Below are 12,881 nucleotides of genomic sequence, written 5' to 3'. Positions count from 1 at the left end.
CACAAAAGCCGGGACAGAGGGGATGGGAGATATAAGCAAATATTTATAACATGAAGCTAGGGAAATGAATCTAGAAGTAAGTAAAACATGACCAAGGGAGGTTTACCTCAGGGCTTTAAGGTGTGTTCAGCAGTCAGTGTAATTCAGCAAATTAGGGGTATCAGTTACTTATACCTCACTTAGAAGAAGAGTATTAGGAGTTTCTGCCGTGGCACCGTGGGTTAAGAATCTGACTGCAGAGGCTTGGGTTGCTGCAGAGGTGTAGGTTCTCAGGTTGGATCCCTGGCCTCACCCAGTGGGTCAAAGTGTCTGGCATTGCTGCAGCTGTGGTGTAGGTCACAGCTGTGGCTCCAATTCAGCCCCTGGCTTGAGAACTTCCATCTGCCGTGGGCGTGGCCAAAAAAAAGAAGAGTATCAATAAGAAAGATTGTCCATTTTAGTGGAAGAATAAACCTTATGTAATTTAAAAGCTGTGTAAGAGTCAACGTTGATCAGATATAGAAGGTAACATGCTCAGTCTGATAGTCAGCACCTACCAAAACCACAGCTGTCATCATCACTTAATTGTGAAACATCGAATGCCTTCCTTCTCCTTCCGCCGTTGAGTTCAGGCCGAGAGGCTCTTTCTCACCTTTAGTTTGCAACCTTGAGCTGGAAGTCTTAGAGCAGTAGGCAAGGGGCAGTGAGAGGACATAACATTGTGAGGAAAAATACAAATTCTGCATTTTCTAGGACATGACTGTATATACATAAAAGTCTAAGGAATCTAAAGAACAGAAAAGTGAATTTAGTGAGGTCAACTTGTTAAACATTTGGGTATCCATTTTTAAAAAAAACAACTAGGAGTTCCCGTCGTGGCTCAGTGGTTAACGTATCTGACTAGGAACCATGAGGTTGAGGGTTCGATGCCTGGCTTTGCTCAGTGGGTTAAGGATCTGGTGTTGCTGTGGTGTAGGTTGCCGACATGGCTCGGATCCTGCGTTGCTGTGGCTCTGATGGAGGCCGGTGGCTACAGCTCTGATTAGACCCCTAGCCTGGGAACCGCCATGTGCCGTGGGAGTGGCCCTAGAAAAAGGTAAAAAGACAAAAAACAAACAACGAAATCTACATCAATCATACACACTATTTAGTGTAAATTCACAATAAGTCATAGATTAGATCTTAAAAGCCAATTCCATAAAACTTGTAAAAAAGCGCGTATCGTCATATATATGCAACCTTCATGTAGGCAAAGATTTCTGAGGATGCAAGAGCAGCAACCCTAAAAAAAATAGAAAACATGGGCTTCCGCAGATTGGTGTTTCAACGGGATCATCAGAGGGCGGGTGTAAGGGAACCAATAGGGAAGTCGCCGTCTGCGCAGACAGTCCTGCAGAGCTCATGTGACCAGAGACTAAACCCACAACGTAGAAGGCTGCGTAAAAATCAGCCCCGAAAAGACAGAGGGCAGACACTTCCCGACAGCACTTTTGTAAGAACAGAAGTGCTGCATGAACTCCCGTGGCTTCAGAGGAGGCCCTGAGGCAGACAAGGAACAGGCGCCAAGGTGAGCTGCTAGGCCTCGGGCCCTACAGGTGCGCCTGAAGTCAGAGGCCTGAGAAAACGCCACCTGGGGCACCAAGAGCATCTTTGATGGACAAGTTCAACTCCCATGCACACCCCCTGGCGCTCATGGACTTGAGCTGAATGAAAGTGCTGCCAGTGGATTTTCTGAGTTTAAATCTTCCTTCAGAACGTGATGGAGAGAAAAGCACAGCAGAGGGGGCAGGATCCTAAATAACTAATAACACACGACAGCAAAAAGGACGATAAAGATGTTTTTGTTGACTTGTTAGTAGGAGTAAAACGGGGGCTGTGAGCTTGTGTTGCATGAGCTAGACTGGTTAAAAATTTTTCTCTTTATGGCCACACTTGCTGTGTGTGGAAGTTCCTGGGCTATGGGTCAAATTGGAGCTGCAGCTCCAGGCCTACACCACAGCCACAGCAGCACAGGATCTGAGCTGCATCTGTGACCTATGCCACGTCTTGATCCTTAATCGAGACACCGGATCCTTAGCCTGCTGAGTGAGGCCCATATCCTCAGAGAGACAGCTTTGGGTTCTTACCCCTTGAGCGGCAAGGGAACTCCTCAAAATAATTTTAAGTGAGAATGTTTTAGGTTTAAAAATAAAAGTATGGAGTTCCTATTGTGGCTCAATGGTAACAAGCCTGATGAGTATCCATGAGACTGTGGGGTTCGATCCCTGGCCCTGCTCAGTGCATTAAATAATCTGGTATTGCCATGAGCTGTGGTATAGGTCACAGGCGAGGCTCAGATCCAGCATTGCTGTGGCTGTGGGGTAGGCCAGCAGCCACAGCTCTGATTCAATCCCTAGCTTGGGAACTTCCATATGCTATGGGTGTGGCAATAAAAAGACAAAAAAAAAAAGTAAATTAAAAACAGTGACTACAGTGATGGGGGAAGGGTGTTTAGTGAGAAAATGTGCAAATATTCTTAGGAGGATAGAAATTAACATTTTGTAAGCACTGAAATTTAATTAAAATATATTTAGGTATTTATTTTAGTTTTTTTTAAAAATAAAGGTATTGAGAGTTCCCTTGTGGCGAGCAGGTTAAGGATTTGGTATTATCACTGCAGTGGCTGCGGTTGTTGCTGTGGCACTGGTTTCATCCCTGGCCCAGGAACGTCCACATGCCATGGGCTGACCAAATAAAATAAGGGTGTTTACTGAAAGAATATGTGTGCCAAAGGGACCAAATGTCAGAGAATAAGGGAATTAAAGGCTCCTTTGTCTCCAAGCAAAAGAAGCATTATGTTTTTGAGGGTCAGGGACCCGGAGTGGCTTGGCTGGGAGGTTCTGGCTCAGGGCCTCTCAGGAGGCAGCCTGCAAACCCACGGCTGCTGTCATCTCAGCTCCCCAGTTCCCTCCTGCGGCTGCTGGATGGAGACCTGAGTTACTGCCTGTGGACTGCGGTGTCCTCGAGACACGGCATCTGGCCCTCCGCAGGTGGGGATCGGGGAGAGTAGTGAGAAGAGCCTGAACGGGAGCTGCCGTCTTTTTAGAACCTGGTCTCAGATGCACCATTTCTGCTGTATTCCGTTCATTGGAAATGAGTCACTAAGCCCAACCCATACGCCACAGAGAGAGATTACATAGGTGTGTGTCAGGAGGTGGGGGTCACGGGGGGCATCTTAGGGGCTGCCTGTTGCCATGTGTGTGTGTGTGTGTGTGTGTGTGTGTGTGTGTAACGGTGGTGTCGAATAAAACCACAAAGGACATGGACTGCAGGCTCCACCCAGCACCCCAGGCCCCGCCGGCTCTGAGATGGGGTCCCTGGCATTTGCAGTTCTGACATGTTCCCAGGCCGTGCTGGCGTTGCTGGTCTGGGAACAAACCTTTGAGAACCTCGGGGTGGGCCAAGCCTCGGGACAGCCATGCCATTCCAAGTGTGGAGCCTATGGAGTAATTAGGGGCTGAATGTGCGGGCTCGCTCCGCGTTCCGCTTAGGGCACAGAGCAGGAAGGCTGCTGACCTGCTGAGAAGTTTAGAATTTACACTCAGTTCGGGCTAGATCACTTTGTCCTGTAGAAATGTAATGTGAGAGCAGGGTTATTTTATGTTTTCATTAAAGTATAGCTGACTTAAAATGTTCTGCCAATGTCTGCTGTACAGCAAAGTGACCCGGTCATACATATACACACAGTCCCTTTCTTATCTTCCCTCATGGTCGGTCTAGTCCAAGAGACTGGATATAGTTCCCTGTGCTGGACAGTAGGACCTCATGGATTAGCCATTCGAAATGGAATAGTTTGCATCTACCAACCCCGAACTCCCCATCCATCCCACTTCCTCCCCCCAGGTACAGGTTAATTTTAAATTTTCTTGTAATCACATTTAAAAAATGAGGACAGTTCCCATTGTAGCTTAGTGGTAACAATCCCGACTAGTATCCATAAGGACACAGGTTCCATCCCTGGTCCTGCTCAGTGGGCTAAGGATCAGGTGTTGCTGTGAGCTGTGGTGTATCAAAGACACGGCTTGGATCCTGCGTTGCTGTGGCTGTAGGGTAGGCCAGCAGCTGCAGCTCCAATTCGACCCCTAGCTGGGAAATTTCCATATTCTGCAAAAAAGACCAAAAAAAGGGGCAAAATGAATTTTAATATTTTTAATTTTAATGTTTTATTGAACCTATTTAAATGTAATTAATATAAAATTACTAATGAGATTCTTACATTTTTTAAGTTAAGTCTTTAAATCTGGTGTGTATTTTACAGTTCAGTTCCTATAGTTACTACTAGTAACATTTCAAGGGCTCTGTAGTCCGTTGCTACAGTATCAAACAGTATTTCTTGTATGAATTTACTTATTTTTTCTTTTTATAGCTGCACCTGCTGCACTATATGCATCTGCAGCTACCAGCCTGTGCCATAGCCACAGCAACACCAGATCCAAGCTGCATCTGTGACCTATGTTGCATCTTGTGGCAGTTCTGGATCCTCAACCCAGTGAGTGAGGCCAGGGATTGAACCCGCATCCTTACGGGGACTATTTGGGTTTTTCACCTGCTGAGCCACAATGGGAACTCCTATTGCATGAATTTGCATAGAGGTTTTTACTGATTACTCAGCTTAAGTCCCCCCACCCCATCACTACCTCCCCAAGGACTAGAGGCAAGGATGTTAATAAGACCCTTTGCAGTGGCTTTGGCAAGAGAGCCTGAAACCCTGGGAGTAATAGCCTTGGTGTGCAGAAGAGAACTGGTTCTGTTATGAGAACTCCTGCTGTTTCTGTTACATTATCTCCCACATCAATCCCCTGGTGAGTTTGAGCCTGTTAAAACTGTTCTTGGTCTTAAAAGGCAAACACCCAAGTGAGAACAAATAGGGGCTGTCTCTCTGTCCATAACTTGCTGTGGCAAAAGATGAGGCCACTATCACTTGTGTGTGGCAGAGACTCAAAAGCAGGCAGAGGAGTGGAGAAGCTTTAAATGCTCTGATGGGTGGTGGTTGGGATGAGGAAGCTGGCAACTTAACTAGAAATGGGCCTGTCGTGCAGTCGGTTTGGGTACGGTACACATTTGGCTTTTCCAGGGAGGTTAATCTGGGTGACAGTGATGATGCTAATGGGGGTGAGGACCATTTTGGCAACGGTAATGGTACTGACGAAGCTGAGGAGGACGGGGTGGTGGGGATGACGAGACGATGAGCCCGATGGGAGTGACCGCGGTGTTGATGGGGGTGATGGGATGCGAGTTGATGACCGTCACAGGACTGATGAGGGTGTTGTTATTGATGATGATACTGGGGGTGATACGGCCACTGTTGACGGTGATGATGGAGCTGCTGCCATTGAAGGGGCTGGGGACATCTTGATCATGATGGTAGATGACCGGGTGGGAAGGTAGCGTAGCTTCTGTACCAGACGCTGTGCTGGGATATTTACACGCTTTGCTGCATTTTCTCCACCACTCTTCCAACAGCTACTGTAATTATCTGCATGTTTATGAAGAGGGAGCTGAGGTTTAGAGAGATTATGGAAATTGTTCAAAATCACCTTCCTAGCTAGTTGTGAAATCTAGATTTTAATATTAGCACTTGAGCCCCAGAGTGGGAGCTAATAACCGCTTTGCTCACCTGCTTCATTCTGTGCTGTTTTCACACAGGTGATGTGCTCTCACAGAAGCAGGTGACAGGTGGGAACACAAGGAGGCGGCGACTCTGCAGAGCAAGGTGAGTTTTGAAAAGTGTCCCAGAGGTGTGCTTTTAACCAACCTAAACTTTGAACAGCCAAGGGAGGTAGAAGGAACGGGATGGTCCTTCCCAGCAGAGCCAGCTGGAAATGCACCGTGCCGAGGGTCTGTGGTCCCAACTGGGGCAGGTGGAAGCAGTTGCGGCTGAGGTGGGAGATAAAGCTGCAAAGTCTGGGCCAGGGGCTTATGAGCGCTGAGTCCGTGTTAAGAGCCTTAGAGCCTGTGGCACCTCTTATTTGTTGGGCTCAGTGTAAGGTTAGGGCTAGTGCACAATTAAAAATTAAAAACGCCTTGACATACGACCTTGGATGCTAACTGGCCCGCTGCTCTGGTGCTCAGCCAGAAGACGCACTCACTGCATGGATTTTTGTGTGTGTCACTTTGCCTAAATTCCTCCTCCAGCACAACGTGGTGAATCTGAAGCACTTTGATTTTTTCTGGGACCTTCAGGATCTCCCCTCTTAACTCCTTCGGTGGGAAGCTGTGCGCCCCTGAAAGAACACCAGGTTAATAAGGCCAGTGGCAGTCCAGCCCATGAAAGAAAAGGGACTTTGCTCCAGTTGAAGCAGCAAAGTCGGCAGGAATTCTTCTGCATCCAATTACTACACACAATTAATTCCCATAACGAGGCAGAGCATGTCTTTTTTCATTTCGTCTCAGGGAGCTCATTTGGGTCACTTTGCTGAACTAAAGATTTTCCCCAAGGCATGAGGGTAAGAAATTCTCTACAAGTGCACTACCATGTGGTACATTTTCTATGACAAAGTTTAGTCTGCTCACAAAACGGTCAATTGGGTTTTCTCTCAGGATATGGAAACGACTTACGTTTTAAAGACTAGTCTCCTCTCTTCAGAGGTGTATAGTCCAGTCTAAAGGGGGACGTCCCAGGACAGTAACACTCCTACGCAGAGTTTGGGGGGGAAAGTGAAGTTTTGTAATACACACATGTGCCTGGACGTCTGGGTGGGTGCGATTCAGGGTGCAGGGTCGGGGGGATGGTACTTTCGCCCCAGGAGCTGTTTGTCCTGCGGTGGGGGTCCTCCTGGGGGCTGCGGGGTCCCCTGGAACGAGAGGTGCGCAGGTACAGCTTCGGTTCTGGAAATGAAGCCTCAGGTCATCCCCCACCTGCTGGTTCCACTCTCATATCAAGGTGATGACGGTATCACCCCAGCTGAAATCACTTGTTCAGAATTGACTCTGGGCCATTTAGGACAACCCAGGGCTGTGAGGTGGGACGGGAGGAAGAGGAGGAGCTGTGAGAGGCTGTGGCCCGATGCACGCAGGGCGCAGGTCAGCGGCCCCTACGCAGCGACCGAGAGGAGTGATGACCCACTGCACTAAATGACCAACGTCATCTCCATGACACCCCACAAAACCTTCCCAGTTAAGTGGTAATGAATCGCTAGACATTCATGCTTAGATTGAGGAGGGGGCAGGATGGTGGGTTCTGATCCCAAACGTGTATATGGAACACGATTTTTTTAAACTTGCCTGATGATAAACATCAAGAGGCACTCACTAAAGTTAAAGATGCTGGGATCCCTCAACCGGGGATTCTGGGATTCAAGTTTGGGGAAACGTTACACTAAACTCAGTTCCACCAGGAACTGTACACCCTGTACAAAATAAATCCCGGGAATTCCTGGGCTGAAATCCCTCCTGTGGTTGCAGAGCTGGTCTGAGGGTTTCTGCCCACTGGGCTCCCTTACAGCGGCCGGCAGAGGGCAGCAAAGAGCTTCCACGTGTTGAAGTCACCCGGGGGCGCAGCTGCGACAGGAGCCTGTGAAGGCGTTGTGGGGAATTTCTGGACGTGAAGGTGGAGCATTGCAGCTAGGTCTGAAGTGGGCCTTGCACCCGCAGAAGGTGGGGGGCTCCTAAACAGTTTCAACCAGGGAAGCAATAGCTCACCTTTTTTTTTTTATTACTATTTTTTTTTTAATTTTTTGTCTTTTTAGGGACACCCCGGTGGCATATGGAGATAGCTCGCCTCTGGGGAAGCTCGTTGAGGCAGATGCAAGGCAGGATCCGGCAGTGAGGGGGGGAGGGGACAGTCACCAGCGAGGTCTTCACCTCCTGCTGCACGTGCACACAGCTACACCTCCAGGCTGCCTTTGTGTGTGGGAACGGGGAGGCAGGGTAGGATCCACTTCATGGGGCTGCTCCTGAATGAATTAATCCACTTAGGTTGATTGGTGTGACGTCGGCCACGTGCATAACTACTGAGTAGATGTTAGTGATTGGTGACGTCTCCATGACGCTTACAGGACAGCTGCGGTCTCCAGGAGGATGTAGTGAGGGGCTGGGCGTGAGGTGGGAGGGGCAGGGCCTTCCCAGGGACCAGACCCGGGCAGGCTCTGCAGGGGGACAGCCTCCCTCCCAGGGCGCAGTCGGACCAGGGGTCGGGGAGCGGGGCCAGTCCAAGTGACCGTGGAGACACTGTGAATAGGAAGAGACTGTGCCTTAAGGGTCTCCCAGAGAGATGAGCGAATCAGTGGTTAAATGGCAGGTTAGAATAAACTTGGAGAAGAGAAAAGTGAGATAGGAACAGTCATTCGCGGGTTTAAGGCCACTGGGCAGGCGTGGGGAGGACAGGTGAGGGGGACAGGTGAGGACGGCAGCCTGCGAGTCAGGAAGGGCAGGTTTTCAAAGAGAAAGTAGCACAGAATCTAGGCCAGGATGGGCGGAAGAGACATTATTATGATATTCTTGAGGATGAACTAGGACCCTGCCTCATCTCTGCTCTACTGTTTACTGCCTTTCTCTGCTTCTGCCTTCCTTGGTTCCCTTATGGTCTTTCATTACTGAGACCTGCTTAGATCCCAAAATGGTTTAGGCCAGAATGGCTTCTCTTTTTTTGTATTTTTGCTTTTTTGGGGCCACACCTGCGGCACATGGAAGTCCCCAGGCTAGGGGGTGAATTGGAGCTGCAGCCGCTGGCCTACACCTTGGCCACAGCAGCGCAGGATCTGAGCCGCGTCTGCCACCTACAGCTCACAGCAATGCCAGGTCCTTAACCCACTGAGCCAGGGATCGAACCTCAGGTATCCTGTCAGGTTCGTTGGCCACTCCTTTTGGGGCGGGGGTGGGGAATGGCTTCTCTTATGTCAAGAAAACCATTCCTGGTTCTCTTTCTCCTGAGACGCCCTAGTCTATCCAACTACAGTTTAGCTTCAGATTAAAAAAAACACACGGAACACACACAGACGTTCCACAGATAGACCTGACCTTCCCACGTGCCCCTCGCGCAGTGATTCCCACCTTGAGAGAACTACCAGTCGGAATTGTCTACCAGTCACACGCATGGCTTGGTGTAGATATTTTTATTTTATTACAGTTTTTAATTATTTTTTGTCAATTTTAGGGCCACACCTGCAGCATATGGAGGTTCCCAGGCTAGGGGTCAAATTGGAACTGTAGCCTTTGGCCTGCATCACAGCCACAGCAACGCTAGATCCGAGAGGCATCTGCGACTACAGCACAGCTCACAGCAACGCCGGATCCTTAACCCACTGAGCGAGGCCAGGGATCGAACCTGCTCATGGATGCTGGTCAGATTTGTTTCCACTGAGCCACAACAGGAACTCCGTATACAGATGTCTTTAATTGGCGTGTTTTTAAAGTATATTAATGTGGTCCATTAAATTTTTGTTCTATAATATTTTATCACTCAAATTAAGGAAGATCATTTTACTTAAAGGGGAGCGGAATCTGTAACCCCTCAAAATGCTATTTTGGCGTAAGGATTATTCATGACTGATTGTCTTTAAGAATCGGTTTTGCTATTTTTGTTTGTTTGTTTTTAAGTTCCGAGAGAAGTTCTGAACACTAAGTAGAAGCTACCCTGTGTAAGACATTTATAGAATGCAGGGTGTCACCTTTGCTGGACCGGGAAGGGGAGGATAAACAAACCTCTAGAAACGCATCCTTGGTGAAGACGGAGGCTTAAATCTGCAGAACCACCACAACCTCTTTCACTGTGCTTTGCCCGAAAGCCTCCATAACTGTGTTGCCAGAACTTGGCCTCTGCTCACCAGTGCCGAATAGAAACGCAGAGACAGAGTTTGGGGCAAGGGAGAAAAAAATAGCTTTACTGCTTTGCCAGGAACAGGAGGGTCACAGCAGGCTAATGCCTCAAGGACTGTGCCCCACTTTAGGAGAGATTGGGAGGTGGTTTTATAGTTGGGGAGTGAAAAATCAGGCCGCAGATAAGGATCAGGGCAGAGCAAGCTTGCAGTGTTTTCCAAGTTGGTGTTCAGGAGTCCAGCGGTCTTCTTCCTGGAATAAAGACGGCTTCCTTATCATCTTCCGTTTGTAGGGGCGTTTAGCTCTGCAGAAGAACTCAAAGATACTGTTCTGTGTGTCCCTGGAGGAGGAACCAGGACCTGGCCCAAGGCTGCACCATTGTCTCCTGGCGGCTCCTCCCAGGTCTCTGTATCCCCTCCCCTGATGAGCACCTGTTTGAACCCGCCCTTTCGAACTGGAGGCCGAAGTTTATTCCCTAAAAACAAGAAATAGGGGACACAGAAAGGCTTGTGTACCCAGGAGCCCACAGGGCCCTGCCTGGTTTCAACTGTACCCCAAAGACCTCACCCCCCTCTTTTGTCTCTAACCGGAGGTGGTATTGGTTTTCCGGGGTCTTTCCCGTGCTTACAGGAGGTACAAGTGTTACTAAGATTCTGCCTGTTTTTCTCCTGCTAGTGTGTCTTTTATGATGGGGGGCTCAGCCCGGAACCTAGAAGGATGGGGGCAAGATTTGTTTTCCTTCCTACACGTTCCTGTTTCAGAGACAGTTGTTCAGTGTGAATCCATGTTTAAGCTTCCTAATCCTGCTAAGTCGCTTACTCCTCTCCTTTCCTTTAAGAAGTGTGTTGAATCTCATTACTAGGTGATTATTATTTTTTGAAATTAAACCGTCTTTTCTTTTTTGTCCAATAGTTCACTTATAAAGGCCAGGGACCTCGAAGCTCTAAGGGAGCTCTCTGCTGGAGTCCTCCAGAAGGAGTTTCAACGACCTGTTGAAACTGACAGCAGTAATGGCCTGAACCCAGCCAGGACCCAGACTGGGACTCGAACCCAGCTAAAACCCAGATTCGGACTTAAACCCACAGTTTTTAAATTAGAGTCACTCACCGGTCTCTGGACTCACTGAGGTGCAGGTTCTTTGTGCCTCTAGGCAGAAGCAATTCAGCAAGAGGCTAAGAGATCAGCAATAAATAGATTTATTAACGTAGCATGCTTGTGAGAGATGCGAGCAGAGGTTCTGCCCCCAAGGATCAAGTGGACTAGAGTTTTATCATCCAAGGGGGGTGGGGGTCAGCAAAGACCACCTCTTCCTCTTTCTCAGAGTGGTAGCTCCCCCTTGTATCCGGTCTTGGCGCTTATTCAAATCAGCCAAACGGCAGACCTCAAACTCACTCCTGCCCTTGGTCTGAATCTGAATGCCGGCCTCACCCCATCCGCTATCCGATGACCTGAGGCACATCTCGTGCCTGCGCTAGTCTGGAAAGCCTGCCTTGCCTGGTTCTGGTGGCTTTCCTGAGCAGTTACCAACTTGCCGCCATCTCCCCAAAGTCCCCTGTCTCCCTCTCTGTCTGTGGTCCCTGCTGGGATCTCTACAACTGCTGTGTAACGATGCGGCTCCATCCGCATCACTGTCATCCTGAGGCTGACACGGCATTCCTAACGCTCTAATTCTCCTCTTTGTGATTCTTTGGTGGCTCTCTTTTGTCCTCTGAGTTTCCAGCTCGGTCTGAGTGTATCCAGGGCTCTTGACACTTTATGATCTCATCTCTAAGCTCGTTCCTTGTCTGTCTTCTCTGCCAAGCCTCTCCCATCCTGCCAATCCCTACAGCTTGGCAGGTGTCATCTTTAAATCACGACCTTCCATGTTTGGAATCAATCCTTGCCTTAAGTCAAACCTCATAGCCTTATCTCAGCACCATTCTAAATGGGTTCAAGAATAATTGTTGTGGGAGTTCCCGTTGTGGCTCAGTGGTAATGACCCCGCACCCGACTAGAATCCATGAGGACGCGGGTTTGATCCCTGGCCTCGATCAGTGGGTTGAGAACCTGGTGTTGCCATGGGATGTGGTGTGGACCGCAGACGCAGCCCAGATCTCGAGTTGCTGTGGCGTCGGCCGGCAGCTGCAGCTCTGATTCGATCCCTAGCCTGGGAACCTCCATGTGCCGTGGGGATGGCCCTAAAAAGACCAAAAGAAAAAGAAAAACAGTTGTCATAAGAAGAGATGGGGCTCTGTCTCTCAGCTGTTCAGCACCCTAGGATGGATTTCCTTCCCCCAGAGGCAGAAGGCACGCAGGACCAGGTTCCTGTCTGTGGACACCTTTCCCCAGGAAGAGTGCCTGGATGAGTTTGCCCCGTACCCCTGCAGTTGCATCTTGAAACCTGTCCTCAGAGGGAGCCCACTTCCCTCTCTGAAGCGGACCTGGGTCTGCCCTGCCTCCTCCCCGAGAATCATCCCTCACCGGGTCCCCCTGCCATTGTGGTGTCTCAACTCCAGCCCTTGTCTGCCGGGTCTGCAGGGCTCACCTGTCTGTCCCGAGGGGTGGTGTGAGAGGCTGCACGTTAAAGTCCAGATACGTAAGGTTAAGTCCAGATTTGAGCGTAAAATCAAACCTAGAAGTATCCAAATCAAAAAGGTACATCTGAATGAATTTTTCCAAGGTAAAAATTGCTTGAGTCACCGCCAACCAAGTTAAGGAACAAAATAAAAACGGTGGCGTTGCCCCTCATGGCTCCAGTGGCTTCCCTTCCAACCACGACACTCAGCCCCAAAGATAACCACCACCTGGCTTCTACCACCACAAGTGACTTTTCCGCGTGTTTAAAATACACACGCACAGGCACACGTGTGCGCAATGTGCATATACACGGGCAGACACAGTACACATACACACTCAGGCACGTGTGATACAGTATGCATGTCACTGTGTCTGGGTTTGTTTACTCAGTATCGTCTTTCTGCGATTTCTCCCCGCTTTGCTTCATTTTCACTGTTTCGTTTACCACTCTGTGTGTGTTTATCCATCTCACGCAGTGCGATCATTGGGTTGTTTGCAGTTTTGTTACCAACGGTACTATGAAAATTCTCGTCCATGGTTTTGGTAAACAA

The 12,881-nt window shown here is 49.0% G+C and overlaps 1 long non-coding RNA gene across 5 annotated transcripts in view; it reads left to right on the top strand.

Moving 5' to 3' along the window:
* Positions 1-12,881, top strand: part of LOC102165464 (uncharacterized) — a 186,482-nt gene that overhangs the window by 24,238 nt on the left and 149,363 nt on the right. For all 5 annotated transcript variants that reach the window (XR_014843324.1, XR_014843323.1, XR_014843326.1 and 2 more), the window contains exon 2: positions 5,665-5,731. This is a non-coding gene — a long non-coding RNA (uncharacterized LOC102165464). The remainder of the gene's footprint in view (positions 1-5,664; positions 5,732-12,881) is intronic.

Source organism: Sus scrofa, chromosome 4, assembly GCF_054392235.1.
Source record: "Sus scrofa isolate SSC_HxYL_T2T_F1_AM1 chromosome 4, Sscrofa_HxYL_maternal_Yorkshire_Landrace_v2.0, whole genome shotgun sequence".
NCBI classification, from domain to species: domain Eukaryota; kingdom Metazoa; phylum Chordata; class Mammalia; order Artiodactyla; family Suidae; genus Sus; species Sus scrofa.
Note: the sequence above shows the minus strand (reverse complement) of the source record. Positions and strands in the feature narration are given on the sequence as shown.